The sequence below is a fragment of the Mesoplodon densirostris genome, chromosome 5, assembly GCF_025265405.1.
Source record: "Mesoplodon densirostris isolate mMesDen1 chromosome 5, mMesDen1 primary haplotype, whole genome shotgun sequence".
Classification (NCBI taxonomy): domain Eukaryota; kingdom Metazoa; phylum Chordata; class Mammalia; order Artiodactyla; family Ziphiidae; genus Mesoplodon; species Mesoplodon densirostris.
Genome location: NC_082665.1, coordinates 148,001,724 through 148,019,803, shown reverse-complemented (window position 1 = coordinate 148,019,803; position 18,080 = coordinate 148,001,724). Strand labels below are relative to the sequence as shown.

General features: G+C 39.5%; 1 protein-coding gene across 2 annotated transcripts in view; it reads right to left on the bottom strand.

The window, feature by feature from the left end:
- The window catches only part of PIK3CB (phosphatidylinositol-4,5-bisphosphate 3-kinase catalytic subunit beta), a 203,963-nt gene that overhangs the window by 142,093 nt on the left and 43,790 nt on the right, over nt 1–18,080 (bottom strand). For both annotated transcript variants that reach the window (XM_060099616.1, XM_060099617.1), the window contains exon 2: nt 15,140–15,244. The gene's annotated coding sequence lies outside the window, so the exon portion shown is untranslated. The remainder of the gene's footprint in view (nt 1–15,139; nt 15,245–18,080) is intronic.

Genomic DNA, 18,080 nt, shown 5'->3' with positions numbered 1-18,080 from the left:
GCTGACCTCATAATATGAGTTTGGAAGTGTTCTTCCTCTTCTATTTTTTGGAAGAATTTGAGAAAGACTGGTAATTCTTCTTTATTTGTTTGGTAGAATTCACCAGTGAAACTACCTGCTCCTGAACTTCTGTTTGTTGAGAGGTTTTTGTTACAGATCAATCTCTTCACTAGTAATCAGTCTGTTTAGATTTTCTATTTCTTCATCATTCAGTCTTGGAAGGTTGTATGTTTCTGGAAATTTATCCATTTATTTTAGGCTGTCTAATTTTTAAGTAAAAGCTACCATTAGAGGTCCATTTGACTTCACCTCTCAGCTTCAAAACTGACATCATGTGGAAACTGAGGGAATACTCTCAAGGAATTTAAAAATGTATTGGTTAAAACATTCACAATGAAAGAGAGCTTTAAGAATCCAAATTATCTAACAGAGCATGGAAAACTAGCTCAAAAAGACTTATAATTACATGATAAAGAGTTCTGCCTAATGACCTGGAATGAATTTAAAACAAGCCCCCAAATTATTTTACCTTCCTCCTATTAAGAAGTGAGGGCTATGTTCCCTCCCCTTGAATCTGAATTTGGTGACTGCTTGACCAATTAAATAAAGCAGAGGTAATATACTAGTAGACCCAGGTTTAAGAAACTGGCAGCTTCCACTTGTTATCTATTCCAACACTTGTTTGTGAGATGCTCATTTTAAGAGCCATATATAGGTGTTTTGACCAACCCCAAATGACTGCCAGCAGCCAGACTTCTTAGTGAGTAGGCCTTTACCACTCTGACCCTCAGACTTTTTTTTTTTTTTTTTTTTTTTTGCAGTACGCGGGCCTCTCACTACTGTGGCCTCTCCCGTTGTGGAGCACAGGCTCCGGACGCACAGGCTCAGCGGCCATGGCTCACGGGCCCAGCCGCTCCGCAGCATGTGGGATCTTCCCGGACCAGGGCACGAACCCGCATCCCCTGCATCGGCAGGCGGACTCTCAACCACTGCGCCACCAGGGAAGCCCTGACCCTCAGACTTTGAGTTTCTCCATCTGAGGCCCAGACATCATGAACCAGAGACAAGCTTACCCTGCTATGCCTGGTTCAAGTTCTTGACCACAGTGCAAAGGCATAACAAAATGGATGCTTTACATCACTAAGTTTTGTGATAGTTTGCTACAGCAATAGATAATCGGATATACTAGGTTAAGAGAATAAATTATACTACAGCCAAGAACTGATTCGTTTCTTTTTTTTAAATAAATTTATTTATTTTGGGGGGGGCTGTGTTGGGTCTTCATTGCTGCCTGCAGGCATTCTCTAGTTGCAGTGCACGGGCTTCTCATTGCGGTGGCTTCTCTTGTTGCAGAGCACGGGTTCTAGGCGCACGGGCTTCAGTAGTTGTGCCTCATGGGCTCTAGAGCGCAGGCTCAGTAGTTGTGGCGCACGGGCTTAGTTGCTCCGTGGCATGTGGGATCTTCCTGGACCAGGGCTCAAACCCGTGTCCCCTGCATTGGCAGGTGGATTCTTAACCACTGCGCCACCAAGGAAGCCCTCATTTGTTTCTTGAAACACACACACACACACTTCCTTAAATACATATTTTTCTCAACTGCATTTCTCATAAGAAATCTTTTCTACTTACATACAAATAGCTTCATTATATTAGCAAATAAGTTAACCTCTGAAATTATAATCACTCAGACCAAAATCCTATTGATATTTAAATGGAACTGAGAAATAAAAGCTAAAATTAAATTACCAGTTATAATCTTGTCTAGTAATCTAGTGTCATTTCCCTCAAAAAAGGAGGTATATTTCCATTACTCAACTTTGATCTATCAAACTTCAGTTACAAAAACTATGAAGACAATTTTTCTTGAAATCATAACTACTGAAAAGTAGAATCCAAATTTATGAACAAACTGATACAAGCTCTAGTCAGCTTCCTTAATTAGATGTTTGTATGTAAAATTCTTATGTTTTCCAAAGAAAATATAGAATATTTAAACAAGTTCTTAATTTAATATTTCAAAACCAACTAATATATTTGTCTACAACTTGGCATGAACACATAACCTCAGAATTATTTCATCTCCCATAATAAGCTTCCATTCACTATAGGACCATGATGAGGTTTGTACCCAGAACCTGGATAAAGTTACAGAACTATAAGCAGCCTGGCTGTGATAACAAGGAACCAACAGTGATGAAAAGCAGCTTTATCACCTCATATTCCTTAAAATTTGCATTAGAAGAAGGTGAACGTAGGGACTTCCCTGGTGGCGCAGTGGATAAGACTCCACGCTCTCAATGCAGGGGGCCTGGGTTCAATCCCTGGTCAGGGAACTAACTAGATCCCACACGCATGCTGCAACCAGGAGTTCGAATGCCGCAACTAAGGAGCCAGCGAGCCACTTAAAACTAAGGAGCCTGCCTGCCACAACTAAGGAGCTGGTGAGGCACAACTAAGAGGCCCTGGAGCTGCAACTAAGGAGCCCACCTGCCACAACTAAGACCCAGTGCAATCAAATAAATAAGGAAGGTGAATGGAGACACAATGGAAACACTTTCCTTGTGCCTTTTAATGTGAATCACTAAGGAAGTAGCATGTGTGTGTTATAAATCTTCTGAGTACAGATCTTTTATTTTACACATTAAGAACTAAAACCTACAGAAATAAGATGACTTTCTGAAGACCACTGTGGTAGACATTGCTTATCTCCTTCCACAGTTATGGGACTGTGGCTGTGCACTTGGCACACTAGATATCCCAACCTCCTGTGCAGTAAGAATGATCATATACTAAGTTCTCTCCAGTGGAATGTTGAGTGGAAATGACCTGTGTCACTTGAGGTTAGGGCGTTTAAGAAAGTTTGTATGCCACCTACACCTTCTCTTTCCTCTTCCACCAGCCACAAAGGAAGAAAGAGTCATGAGACGAAAGAAACCACCTGGAATAGAACCACCTACCAAAGAGGACCATCCACTTTGGACTGTTCCATGAGTAAGAAATAAACATCTATTATGTTGGAGATATTATTCAGTTTCAGTCTGTTACAGCAATTTGGACTTCACTAATTTAGTCAAACACATAGTTTAGGTAGCTGCAAGGCCGTGATTAAAAATCACATATGAACACAAAAGACTGCAAATAGCCAAAACAATCTTGAGGAAGAACAAAGCTGGAGGTATCATGCCCCCTGAAATAAAACAACATATACTATAAAGCTACAGTAATCAAAACAGTATGGGGGGGACCTCCCTGGTGGTCCAGTGGCTAAGGCTCCGCACTCCCAATGCAGGGGGCCCGGGTCCAATCCCTGGTCAGGGAACTAGATCCCACATGCCACAACTAAGAGTTTGCATGCTGCAACTAAAGATCCCTCATGCCACAGCGAAGATCCCACACGCTGCAACGACGATCAGGAGTGTTACAGCTAAGATCCAGTGCAGCCAAACAAAAAAACAAACAAACAAATAAATAAATAAATATTTTTATGACAGAAAAAACCAGTATGCGGGAATTCATGGCCGTCCAGTGGTTAGAACTGCACACTTTCACTGCCAAGGGCCCAAGTTTGATCCCTGGATGGGGAACTAAGATCCCACTAGCCATGCAGCACAGCCAAAACAAAACAAACAAAAAAACAGTATGGTACTAGCACAAAAACAGACACACAGATCAAAGGAACAGAAAAGAGAATCCAGAAATGAACCCACACTTATACATCAATTAATCTATGACAAAGGAGGTAAGGATATACAATGGGGAAAAGAGAGCCTCTTGACTAAATGTTGCTCAGAAAACTGGACAGCTACATGAAAAAGAATCAAACTAAACTACTTTCTTACACAGTATACAAAAATAAACCCAAAATGGATTAAAGACTTAAAGGTCTGAAACCATAAAACTCATAAAAGAAAACACATGCTGCATGCTCTTTGACATTGGTCTTGGCAATATTTGGGGGGGTATGTCTCCTTGGACAAGGGAAACAAAACCAAAAATAAACAAGTGGGACTATGTCAAACTAAAAAGGTTTTGCACAGCAAAAGAAACTATCAACAAAATGAAAAGGCAGCCCACTGAATGGGAGAAGATATCTACAAACAAGATATCCAGTAAGGGGTTAACACCCAAAATATAAACTCATACAACTCAACATCAGAAAACAAACAATCCAATTACAAAATGGGCAGAGAACCTGAACAGATGTTTTTCCAAAGAAGACATACTGATGGCCAACAGACACATTAAAAAGATGCTCAGGGCTTCCCTGGTGGTGCAGTGGTTGACAGTCCGCCTGCCAATGTAGGGGACACGGGTTGGTGCCCCAGTCAAGGAAGATCCCACATGCCGTGGAGCGGCTAGGCCCGTGAGCCATGGCCACTGGGCCTGAGCGTCCGGAGCCTGTGCTCCACAACGGGAGAGGTCACAACAGTGAGAGGCCTGTGTACCACACACACACACACACACACAAAAGATGCTCAACATCACTAATCATCAGGGAAATGTAAACCAAAACTACAATGAGATACCACCTCCACCTGTCAGAATGGCTATCATCAAACAAAAAACCAAGTAACAAGTGTTGGCGAGGATGTGGAGAAAAGGGAACACTGTGCATTGTTGGTGGGATTGTAAACTGGTGCAGCCATTATTGGAAAATAGTATGGAGACTCCTCAAAAAATTAAAAATAGAACTGCCATATGAGCCATTAATTTCACTTCTGGGTAATCTGTCCAAGAATAATCAAAATATTAATTCAAAAAGATATATGCACTCCAATGTCTACTGCAGTATTACTTACAACAGTCAAGATAGGGAAGCAACCTAAGTGTCCATCAATAGACAAATCGATAAAGAAGATGTAATATCTATATCTATAGTGGAATATTACTCAGCCACAAAGGGAGGAGGGGATCTTGCCATTTTTGACAACATGACTGGATCTAGAGGGCATTATGCTAAGTAAAATAAGTCAGATGAAACAACAAATGCTGCATGATCTCAGTCACAAGTGGAATCTAAAAACCAAACAAATAAAACAAAATGAAAACAGACTCATAGATACAGAGAGCAAACAGGTGTTTGCCAGAAGAAAGGGGGGTGAGGAATGGGCAAAATAAGTGAAGGGGATTAAAAGGTACAAACCTGCAGTTATATAATAAATAAGTCACAGGTATACAATATACAGCATAAGGAACAGGGTCAATAATAACTTTGTATAGGGATAGATGCTTATCAGACTTATCTTGGTGATCATTTCATAATGTATGCATATTTCAAATCACTATGTGGTACACCTGAAACTAACATAATATTGTACATCAACTGTTTCAATTTAAAAAAAGAAAAGGAAAACCTCATATATGCTCCCTCAGTTACATTCGGTCCAATGCTCTGTATACTCTACCACTGTGTTTCCCTTATCACCCTTCTCCAACCAAACAGAAAATGGAATTATGAAGAGGACTGGGCAACAACATTGATGAGGCTAACATTATGATGTCCCCAAATCATTCATTATTTAAACTCAACAGCTTTAATCCTTGTTTATCACTTTACACATACATTTTTTAATCCCCTGGTAGAAAAGAACATGTTGACAGCTCTCTTTCTCCTCCTGACTAGTCATCTGACTAAAATTACTGTATTTTTCATAAGTAAGCGTAGAGACACAAAGTATGTTAAATTTGAGGCAAGTAGAGCCAAGAGCGCTTTCCAAGAGAAGGGGATATTTTAACACAGACTTGAAGAGGAAATTGGCTAGGGAAAGGGAAAAAGAACATATGCGAAGACCTAAGAAACCTTAAGTATTTGAGGAATTCAAAGATTACCCTTTGGAACAGAGAGAGATGGAAAACAGAGGCAGAATGGAAGTGGAGGGGCTGGCCAAATCTCCCTTCTGGTAGGCCACATTAAGGTATTGCTCTTCATGCAAAAAACAAGAGGAGACTCAATGAAGAATGTTAAACAAGTGAATAAAAACTGATCGAATAAATTAATTTTATACACTACAGTGAGAAAATGAATAGGCAAAGAACATAAACCCAACAGAAAAATGGGCAAAATAATTAAATAGAAATTTCACAGGAGCCAAAAGTCCCATAAACATATGGGGCGGGGGGTGGAATATTCATCCTCATTAGTCACCAAAGAAATGTAAATTAAAACCACAATGAGATACCATTTCATAGATCACTGCTGGAGGGAGAATGAATTGATTCAACCTCTTCCAAGAAGTTTGGCATCAAAAATTCCATTAGTGGACTTCCCTGCTGGCAGAGTGGTTAAGAATCCTCCTGCCAATGCAGGGGACACAGGTTCCATCCCTGGTCCGGGAAGATCCTACATGTCGTGGGGCAACTAAGCCCCGTGCCACAACTACTGAGCCTGCGCTCTAGAGCCCGTGCTCCACAACAAGAGAAGCCACTGCAATGAGAACCCACTCCCCATTTTACTGTGACTATGACCTCAGTGTTAGTGATAAACCTAAGTTCTAGATTTTTGCTATCACCCACAGTTGCTTCTTCTCCTCTATTCCTACCTAAGAATCCTGACCGTCCTCATGCCCCTACTACTTCTCCTTATCACCTTTGTCTTTAACTCTAGATTCTAGGAGGGAAGTGACATTAGCATCTACAGCAAGGGATTGTGATCCTGCTCATCTCCATTCCTGCCACCCTTGCTGAAACCTAGATAGTGAGTTCCTGAATGACAGGTACAGGCTCTTTCATCTTTGTAGTTCTTTCTGCACAGTGCTTGATACAGGACGTCAGTAACTATTTGCTGATTGATGAATAAATAAATACATTACAGAGCTCAGCTACTAGTGAAAATAAGATTAAAGTTTAAAATCAGGGGCTTCCCTGGTGGCACAGTGGTTGAGAGTCCGCCTGCCGATGCAGGGGACATGGGTTCGTGCCCCGGTCCGGGAAGATCCCACATGCCGGGGAGCGGCTGGGCCTGTGAGCCGTGGCTGCTGAGCCTGCGCGTCCGGAGCCTGTGCTCTGCAATGGGAGAGGCCACAACAGTGAGACGCCCGCGTACCGCAAAAAAATAAATAAATAAATAAATAAATAAAATAAAATCAGGCTGGTGCTTCCTCATGTTCTCTAAGCCCTCTCACAATTTTAAAGACTCTCTCGGCTGCTCAGGAACAACAGAAAGACAATTCCAAAGTTGCTTTAAAATCTCTGCCCACAAAAACAGTAGATGTGTAGTCATCAGCTGTATATAATAATCTCCATTCATTAATAATTCTTAAAACTCTGAATAAAAAATTTAGATCCTGGGCTTCCCTGGTGGCACAGTGGTTGAGAGTCCGCCTGCCGATGCAGGGGACACGGGTTCGTGCCCCGGTCCGGGAAGATCCCACATGCCACAGAGCGGCTGGGCCCGTGAGCCATGGCCGCTGAGGCTGCGCGTCCGGAGCCTGTGCTCCGCAACAGCAGAGGCCACAGCAGTGAGAGGCCCGTGTACCGCAAAAAAAAAAAAAAAAATTTATATCCTTCTTCAAAGTAACATAAATGATTTTCCATTTCAATTTTTACAATTATAATTTATTATTATTTTATTTTGAAAATTACATTTAAAATGTACTCTATGTATAATGCATAAAACTAGTTCATCCTCTACATAAACAAAATGATGATATCTGATACCATGTGACTGTTTAGCAAGCTCTTATATTGGAAAACTGTACTGAGATCAACAAGGCAGCCATTTATATTGCCTTTTATATACTACTTCCCCTGTCATGCGGCAGTCAAAAGGCTAAGTGAGATGCTTACAGCAAAGAAAACAGTTTTGAAAGGTCATGCTACACAGATAGCCAGGATTTCTTTCACAATATCCTTACTGTCTGTGGCAGACTATATGACAATCTAACCACAGTTATTTTCTGAGTAAAAGCAAAAAGCGTGTTATCAAAGAACCAGAAACAGTAGGCACTCAACAATATAATCTTTATGAACATTTTTCTAATGCAGAAACATCCAGTGCATATTAAAGAAAAAGAATCCTGAGTCAAAGACAAAGAACTGGGGGAAGAGCAACTAGCAAAAACTGGAAGGCAAGTTTAAACCACTCAGTTTATTCATAATATTCATATAACATGATAAGAAGCTTGTAAAGTAAACTTTTTCAAATTAAAACATGTGATTTACCAAGGAAAAGCATAACTAAAACAATATCGAAGCATGAATATGATCTATTTCAAAATTTCCAAATCTTAATGACAATCGCAAACAAGGTACAAAGCTTCAAAATCCTCTCTGCAGGAGTTGTAATCCCATCAGCACTTTTTTTTTCCCTTAATAACTTTTATCAGTCTATTATCCATCTGAACAAGGAATGTCTTTTCCCAACTGTTACACAGACAATGTGTCAGTCAACAGCATGATGAAAATTTCTCCACCTCCTTATAAAATTTCCAATTTTCAAGTGTATCCTTTGGGGGGAAAAAAGCATTCTAACTCATTTAATCATCTTGTCCAATCCTGGGAGATCACAGTTATTCCTGCCCAGTAATCAAAACACCTAACTTTCTCCTAAGCCAAGTGAAGGTACTTGGTACATTAAACACCACAGCCAGGTTACACAGACAAAATAACCATAAGTTTTTGGCAATGAATTCTTTTCAAGGGTCCATAATTTTAATTCCTGTGAGGATCTCTCACTAAAATTTAACCAGGTGACAACTTTCTTTACCAGTTCTGACCTTATAGCAGAGCATGAGGATGTGTTACTTCTAAACCTACTAGAAAATGATCTAAGATAAACCTTCTTTTAAGGAAATAAATATACTTAAAACATTCCACTGTTCAAAACCAAAAACAAACTATAAACCAAATCCAGGCAAAGATGTGGAGAAATTATAACCCTTGTATATTACTGGTGGGAATGTAAAATGGTGCAACCACTGTGGAAGAAAATATAGCAGTTCTTAAAATATTTAAACAAAATTACCATATGACCCAACAATTCTACTCTGGGTATATATCCAAAAGAATTAAAAGCAGGGAGGAAGTCACACAGATATTTGTACACCCACGTTCATAGCAGTATTATTAACAATAGCCATTAGTGGGAAGCAGCCGCAGAGCACAGGGAGATCAGCTCGGTGCTTTGTGACCGCCTGGAGGGGAGGGATGGGGAGGGTGGGAGGGAGGGAGATGCATGAGGGAGGGGATGTGGGAACAGATGTATATGTATGACTGATTCACTTTGTTATAAAGCAGAAACTAATAAAAAAAATAGAAAAAAAAAAAATAGCCATAAGTTGGAAACAACTCAAATTTCCCTCAGTAGATGGGCTGGTAAACAAAATATGGTATGTACATACAATGGAGTATTATTCAGCCTTAAAAAGGACACTGTGATACACGCTACAACACAGATGAGCCTTGAGGACATTATGCTAAGTGAAATAAACCAGCTATGAAAGAACAAACATTGTATGATTCCATTTATACAAGCTACTCAGAATAGGCAAATTCACAGAAACAGAAAGTAGAATAATGGTTATCAGGGATTGGGCTGATAAAAAAGTCGTGGAGAGGGATAGTGGTGATGGTTGCACAACACTGTGAATATATTTATGCCAGGAAATTGTACATTTAAAAACCGTTAGGGACTTCCCTGGTGGTGCAGTGGTTAAACAGTCTGCCTGCCAATGCAGGGGACACGGGTTTGATCCCTGGTCCGGGAAGATCCCACATGCTGCAGAGCAGTTAAGCCCGTGCGCCATAACTACTGAGCCTGTGCTCTAGAGCCCATGAACCACAACTACTAAGCCTGCGTGCTGCAACTACTGAAGCCCGCGTGCCTAGAGCCCGTGCTCTGAAACAAGAGAAGCCACCGCAATGAGAAGCCCGCATACCACAACAAAGAGTAGCCCCCGCTCGCCGCAACTAGAGAAAGCCCGTGCGCAGCAACAGAGACCCCATGCAGCCAAAAAATAAAAATAAATAAATAAAAACAGTTAAAATGGTCAATGTTCAGGAAGAACACACAGCTCTTTCCAAATGCCCACATTTGTACATATCCCAAATTTAATGATTCCTTCATTTATGAAATTTATAAAATTCCTTCATTACTTATTTCAGAGGGAAGTTACTGATAGGATGAAATATGATGATAAAATAAGAACAATAAAGTCACATAGAGTTGTAGATGCTTAACATTTATTTAAGCTCACTCATGCTGAGTACTTGTCATGATGCACTAGCAATAAATGCCATTTTACTGGGACACAACTGGAATCATGTGTTTTGGAGATCACAGAGGATCTTTGAATATGTTAAATCTGAAAATGTCAAGGGTGAGGCTAATGTATTTTTACTTCACTAGCTTTAGGCAGCTAAGGTACACTGGATTTAGAGACAATTTGGAGTTCTATAGCTGTGGGGTTTTTTTTCTTAGTATTCAATGTCAATGAGCAAAGTAACCAGACCTCTTCCATCAATTTAAAGGAAAAAGTCTTTATTTTCTGGCTGCACTAAGTGGCTTGTGGGATCTTAGTTCCCCCACCAGGGACTGAACCTGGGCCCTCGGCAGTGAAAGCTCGGAGTCCTAACCACTGGACTGCCAGGGAATTCCCAGGGAAAGGTCTTTAACTGATCATGAGTGTTGCTTCTGTACTTCTGACACCATCTCTCAATCAATCATGATGTGATTTGGAAATCCCCTTTTTATTAAAGTTTTTTAAAAGGGAGTACTCTTGGGTATTTCATTTCTCAATTTACAGATAGAAGCAACAGCAAGAGAAGGCCCCCTTGACAATGTGAAATGAGCCAACTTATTCTTTCAATCCATCTCAGTCCCTATATCTGCTCTGAGTAAAGAAAAGTGAGCAATACTGTGCAAATGAAACTGAACATTCAGATGCTTTGTACGCATGAAGAAGCTTACCTAATTCATGTATAGCAAGTGTTAACTTATCATAAAAAATAAAAATAGTCAAACTGGTCAATTTTGTTATGCACATTTTACAATTTTAAAAAGCCCGGGGCTTCCCTGGTGGCGCAGTGGTTGAGAGTCCGCCTGCCAATGCAGGGGACATGGGTTCGTGCCCCGGTCCGGGAAGATCCCACATGCCACAGAGCGGCTAGGCCCGTGAGCCATGGCCGCTGAGCCTGCGTGTCCGGAGCCTGTGCTCCACAACGGGAGAGGCCACAACAGTGAGAGGCCCGCGTACCACAAAAAAAAAAAAAAAAAAAAAATCCCAAATCCAGGGACTTCCCTGATGGTCCAGTGGTTAAGACTCCACGCTCCAAATGCAGGGGGCCAGGGTTCGATCCCTGATCAGGGAACTAGATCCCGCATGCTGCAAGTAAAAGACCCCGCATGCTGCAACTAAGACCCAGCCCAGCCAGATAGATAGACAGATTTTTTTAAATTAATTAATTAATTTTAAAACCCCAAATCAAAATAAACTTAATTATCAGGAACTACAAGGCCTTCATGCATCCAATCCACCTTTCTCTACTCTTCCTACTTCCCTGTGGGATTAAAAAATCTGTTTCATTGTACATCCCCTTCTCTTATCATTGCCTCCGACACTTCAAACATCTGGCCTCACGGTTAGCCACAAGCTACACTGCTCAGCCACAGCCTTGCCTCTCACCCCTCTTGTATCCTCACCCCTGGATCTGTACCTCCACCATCAAAAAGAAGAAAACCCGAAGTCTACAACCTGACTCTAGCTCTTCTACCTTCACAATGCCAGCTTCTACCTCCTCCTGCCTCACTTACTCCATTCCAGTCACACTGGCCCTCTTACTGCTCCTAGAACACATCAAGTACAGTCCACCCTCAGCTCCCCCACCCCTAACCCAAATATCTACCTGGTCTGCTCCCTTAACTTCACTTAGAGCTGTGAGCCCAAATGTCACCTAATTAGAGAGGGTTTCCCTAACCACACCTTATAAAACAGTAAGCCTACCCTTCCCCCGTCAGTATCTACCTTTCCCTAACACATTTCCCTAATATATTTTTAATGGTACTGATTACCATCCAACACAGTATATATTTACTTACCATTTATCTTCCCCACCCTCATCAGAACATCAATCCCATGAGAAAGGAGCCTCTGTTTTTGCTGACTGTTATAACCCCAGCAGCTAGCACAGTTCTTGGTATATTAGGAGGTGAATATATTATTCAATAAATATGTGTTGAACCAATCATGGCCTCCAGTCCCTTGTGCATTACCTTTTACCAAGCCTATATCTCCATAGACAGTTATTCCAAACACCAATGCCGAATTTCTCATTTCCATCTTAAAGGTTATGCTAGCTAAATTCACACTGCCTGCCATGTCAAGTTGTTTATGTTGAACTGAGCCTTTATGATTGGTCAACAATCCTTTCTATCCTATCCTGGTGATCATATTAAGTTCCTCCACCATGGTCTCTGGCCTGGTCAATTCTAATAGTCTCTTAACTGATCTCCTTGCTTCCCCTGTACTCCTATAGTCCATCTTTAATAAAGCAGCCAGAGGAATCTTTAAAACATATATCATATCATGACACTTTTCTGTGTAAAACCTTTCCTTAAAAGATTTCCTTGAGTCTAAACTCTTTACCATGGCCATAGGGACCAACATGGCCTGGCCCTGCCTACTTCTTTAACTTCATCTCATGACTCTATGGTCCTCATCCACTCTGTTCCAGAACACTGGCTTTCTTTCCATTCTTCAAATACAGCAAGCTCATTTCTACCTTGAGATTTTTATGCTAGCTTTATTTTCAAGGGACTGAACCCTTGTCTTTCATACCTTACCTTAAAGTCACCTCCTCAGAAGTAGCCAATAAGTCACTTTATCAACTGCCCTCCTCAGATCTCATTACAATTTGGTATTTTTATTGTTCGTTTCAACGATCGGCTTCATGAGAAAACTTATCGGGACTTCCCTGGTGGCGCAGTGGTTAAGACTCCACGCTCCCAATGCAGGCGGCCCGGCTTCAATCCCTCGTCCGGGAACTAGATCTCACATGCATGCCGCAACTAAGAGTTCACATGCCACAGCTAAGGAGCCAGCGAGCCGCAACTAAGACCCGATGCAACAAAATAAATAAATAAAAACACACCTGGCACAAAGCAGGTGTTCAATGAATATCTGCTGAAGTTGGAAATTACTCTATAACATTTTTCCTAAATGTCTTCTCCTTCCAGAATCCCAACCCCACCACTGGTTAACTATTTGCCTTGTAGATAACCTCAATCCCCATCTTATTTTGAAAAGCAGGATAAGAAATTCTACAGTTTTCTTCCTCTTTGCCTAAAAACTCCTTGATTCATCTTCTCTTCTCTTCCTCTGGTTTCTAAGCAGAATGGCTACTCTTTTCTAAGAGTTAAGCCCTTTGCCCAGGTCCTTGATCTCAAACCTTCTTACCTCCTTCGGGCAATTAATCACTCCAATATTTAAACTATTCTACATATTTAAACTACTCTGACGGATCATTCCCTTTCACCTAAAATATACCAAGTGCTAATGCTAAAATATCTTCTATGTGGCTAACTCTTCAAAATGATCACTGTCTCATTTCCTGCACAAACTTCTTAAAAAACATTCTATTTTATACTTCATGCTTTTTTGTATTTTGTAAAACCATTTATTTAACCTCTTATAATTCATCCTGGTCTACTCAATCTGTTCTCTCAGTTATCAAGAACCTCTTAATAATTATTATCTTATTTTATTACATAATGAACCTAATAATTATTAAGTTGTATTAATGCCCTAGAGGGGTTCTTGAATTTAATTAAATTTAATGCCCTTCTAGGGTATTAAAATCCTTAATCTTTCTAAACATCTCATCCCTCTCAAGAACCTCTCCTTGAAATTCTTTATTATGCTTCAAAGAAAGACACAATACCTTCATACCTTTCCTCTTATTTTTTCTTTACTGATTCTTTTTAACAACATTTAAAGTTCTGTGCTTTACCTTTTTCTCTCTGCTAGGATAGTGCAAATGTTATCTACTTCCACCGCTTAAACTCTATGTGAATTGCTCCAAAATCTGTATGTTTGGGCCCTAAATTGTCTTTTTTCTAAATTTTAGTCTCATATTTCCACATTTAAGGAGATATTCTGAAAGTTCTACCTGTACCTCCAAAATCAAAATGTGTCTCACAGAATTCATATGTTATAGTCCCATCTACTTGGCCCCTAATAACCAGTCTTTCCTTGTGGTTTCCTTACTTATGTTATGGTACCATCATACTTCTAGCCACTCAAAATCTTGGATTCATATATATGATTTCTTTCTTCCATACTCCCTGCCAAATCTGCCTTTGAAATCTATCCTGCCAAATGAACTCACAGACAACCAGCTTCCACTCCCACCACTCATTCAGGTAGTCATTATTTCACATTTGCACCACTTATCACAGTGACAAGTGCCGCTAAGCACCTAACTTGCCTGCTAGACTATCAGCCCAGTCTAACACACAAGTTAACATTCCCCAGGCAGGGAATATCTGCCCTCGTTAACAGTATAACTAGGGTAGACCATGTAATGTATCATACAGAAGACAAGAGTAAAAAATGGCATAAGATAGTTCAGCAATTACACAATGTTATATGTCAATTATATCTAAATAAAGTTGGAGAAAAAATATTTGGGCATTAAATTTATCTACAAGAGGCTTAAACAAAGATATATACTGTCACACTGTAACTCCAGTGCTTGGGGAAATGACTGCTGCATCCTAAGTACATACCATATATTGGTTTAATAAATCACTTAAGAGCTAAAACATTCACTTTATCACCTTCTCTTAACTCTTTACTGCTAACTTATTTTCAGCCACAAACATTGTCCTGAAACGGCCTCTGCTGGGGTCAGCAATGACCTCCTAACTGCCAAATCCAAAAGGCTCTCAGTTTTCAATTAACCTCTCTAAAAAGCTTTAAACACTACTGACCCCTCCTCTCTCCTTCATGAAGTTGGGTTTAATCTGTGGTAAACATAATCCTAAGTACCTGACTATCTTAAAACAAGGCCTAGGACTTCCTTCCCATCCCCACCCCAGAATAACTAAAAGATTTAGGATCTAAGCAAGACTCACATCTTCCTTCTATACTTAACTTCTGAAAAAATAATATAAGTAATTAAAGATACGAAATTGGATCCTTACCTTGAAATGACAGCCCCCATTTCAGTCTTTTAGGCAAACAGATGGCATTACTTATTTTTTAAAAGTGAAGTTTTCATGGAAGACTTTTTCAGATTAGAAGATACGCTGCCAAAAAGGGTGAAGATAAAAGATATTAACACCTAGATGGACTAAATTAAAAATAATTTTACTACTTATATGACATAATTGCTTATAACTGTATTTTTAAATATGGGGAAAATATAGAAAACACATGAACCACAATATTTAAGTTACAGAACTTTACAGCCGAAAGGGAGTTAAGTGGACGTCCTGTGCAACTATCTGAATTCTCTTATGTAGATTACCTCCTCTTTCTTGAAAACTCTTTTCTGTAATATGCTAGTTTTCTTTCTATTTCCCAATCCATTCCTCCATCTGGATCATAAGCTGCTAACCATGAGTAGCTTGTTTCATTTTTCCCCTTTTCTTCTTTAATGTAATATTTGACACACACAAAATATATGGAAAGACGAATGTAAGCAAGCATTAAGATGAACACTGTAAATTGTAAATCGCCACGCCACATAAGAACATCAGTAACATTACCTACATGCTCCTCTCCCCCCAACCTTTATCCTAAACATTTATTATTCCACTACTTATAAAAACATACTTTGTCACATATGTATTATGTCCTTAAACAATATTTTGTTTAGTTCTGTGTCCCCTGCTCCCTTTTTCAGCTTGATAACTTGGTATGCTAAGTTATCACAGCATACCAAGTCTTCGGGGACTTGAATTTTTTCACTCAATGTTTTTCTAAGCTTTATCCATGTTACATTTTCATTGCTCTATATGGTATTTCACTATATAAATATGCCACAGTGTAGTTATCTACTCTGTTGACAAACATTTGGATGGTTTAGTTTTTTGCTTTTATCAACATTACTATACAAGTCTCCAGGTACACTTACAGAAGAATTTCTTTAGGGTTAGGCTTTAAACCTAGAAGTGGAAAATTGGTGAGTCATACATAGGACATCCAAATTCCCAAGTTTACCAAAAATGCCAACATGTCTTCAACTGAATCACCTTACCAATTCTCCAGCAGTATATGAATCGCTAACACATCTTCTCCAATACCTGGTAGAGTCAGATTTCTTAATTTGTAGCAATACAGAACACATAAAATGGTATCACACTGTAATCTGTTTGTACTTGATTAGGTTGAAGATCTAATAAGGTTGAAGACCTTTTCACAAGTTTATTAATGATCCATGTTTCTTTCTACATTCCTTTGTTCACAGTTTTTAGACAATTTTATTGGATTGTCTTTTTCTTATGAAATAATATGCTTTGTATATTCAGGACCAGGACTGGCTACATAATTTGCAGTGTCCAGTACAAAATAAAAAAGCAGGGCCACTTATTCAAAAATTAATTTCAAGACAGTAACAGCTTAGCACTAAAATACGTGTGGGGCCCTGTGTGACTGCACAGGTTGTACATCCATTAAGGTCGCCCTGTTCACGACACTAATTCTCTATTACATATATTACAATTTTCCTCCCAAGTTTGTGGTTTATCTTTTCATCTTTCTTACAGTGTTTTTAGATGGACATTAACTTTAATGTAGTCAAAAATATCAATCATTTTCTGAGTCAGTTTTCTGGCTCACTGAGAAAATCCTATAGCCTTCATAAAACTTTATGGCTTTGCCTTTTCATCTGAGCCCTAATTCATGAGTGATTTCCAAGGATCAGTGAACTCATAGCTCTCTCCTCTCAGCCATTATGTCCCATTCTTCACAAACAACATTTCAGGACTTTATGACCTTTGTGATAGTAGTGTCCTAATCATTATCATTGAATTCATTTCTGGGCAAGCCCACTCAGATTGGATTGGAGGGACTTCCCTGGTGGTGCAGTGGTTAAGAATCCGCCTTTCCAATGCAGGGGACACGGGTTCGATCCCTGGTCAGGGAACTAAGATCCCACATGCCGCAGGGCAACTAAGCCGGCACACTGCAACTACTGAGCCCGCATGCTCTGCTGCCCATTCACCACAACAAAGAGCCCACACACCACAAGGAACATCCCACGTGCTGCAACTAAGACCAACGCAGCCAAACAAATTAATTAATTAATTAATTTTAAAAAACCAAATTGGACTGGAACTTGTGCCACATGCCAAGTCTGGAATTGTTTACATTTGTCAGTAATACTCCAAGTCAGAAATTTTAATAAAAAATTTCAACCATCTGGTTAGAACATTTTACATTTAAAAAAAAAGGGAGAAAAGGCTGAAAAATCTTCAAGTTTCATTAAATTGGCAGGAATCAAAGGAGAGCATGATTGTTGTTATTAAAGTTGAAAATCTTTTTCATTTGGAACCTTCAAAATAAAATTTGACTAGGAAGCAAATAATTTAATTCTAGTCTTGGCTTCTTTTCTTTTGAAATAAGGTCAATAATATGCTTTTAAAGTGAAAGGAATGTTATAAAACAAATTTTAGAATGATGTCAAAATGTATCAGACTGTTTACTTCCCCCAAAAGAAGGTAATTAGTCAACTCAAAAATAACCAATTTGCTGGTGCAGGATGTTGACAGCTGAGGAGGCTGGGTGTGGGGGGGCTGGGATAAATGGGAACTCTACGTGCTACCTGTTCCATTGTACTGTAAAACTAAAACTGCTCTAAAAAAAAATGTCTATTTAAAAGCAAAAAGAGAAAAGGAAAGCAAAAAATAATAACCAATTTGACACAATATAAGTTAATAATGAATGTAAGTATACTGCTTAGTCTTCTTGGACAGTCAACAAAATTACTCTGATTTCTCCAAACACAGAATTCAATAAACTTTATTCTTAAAGTTCCTAATAATCCTTTAGGTAAAAACAATGCTATTAACAACCTTACACATGAAGATCCACTCACAACTTCACTGTGAAAAGAAAGCAAGCAGCATTTATTAGAAGAAA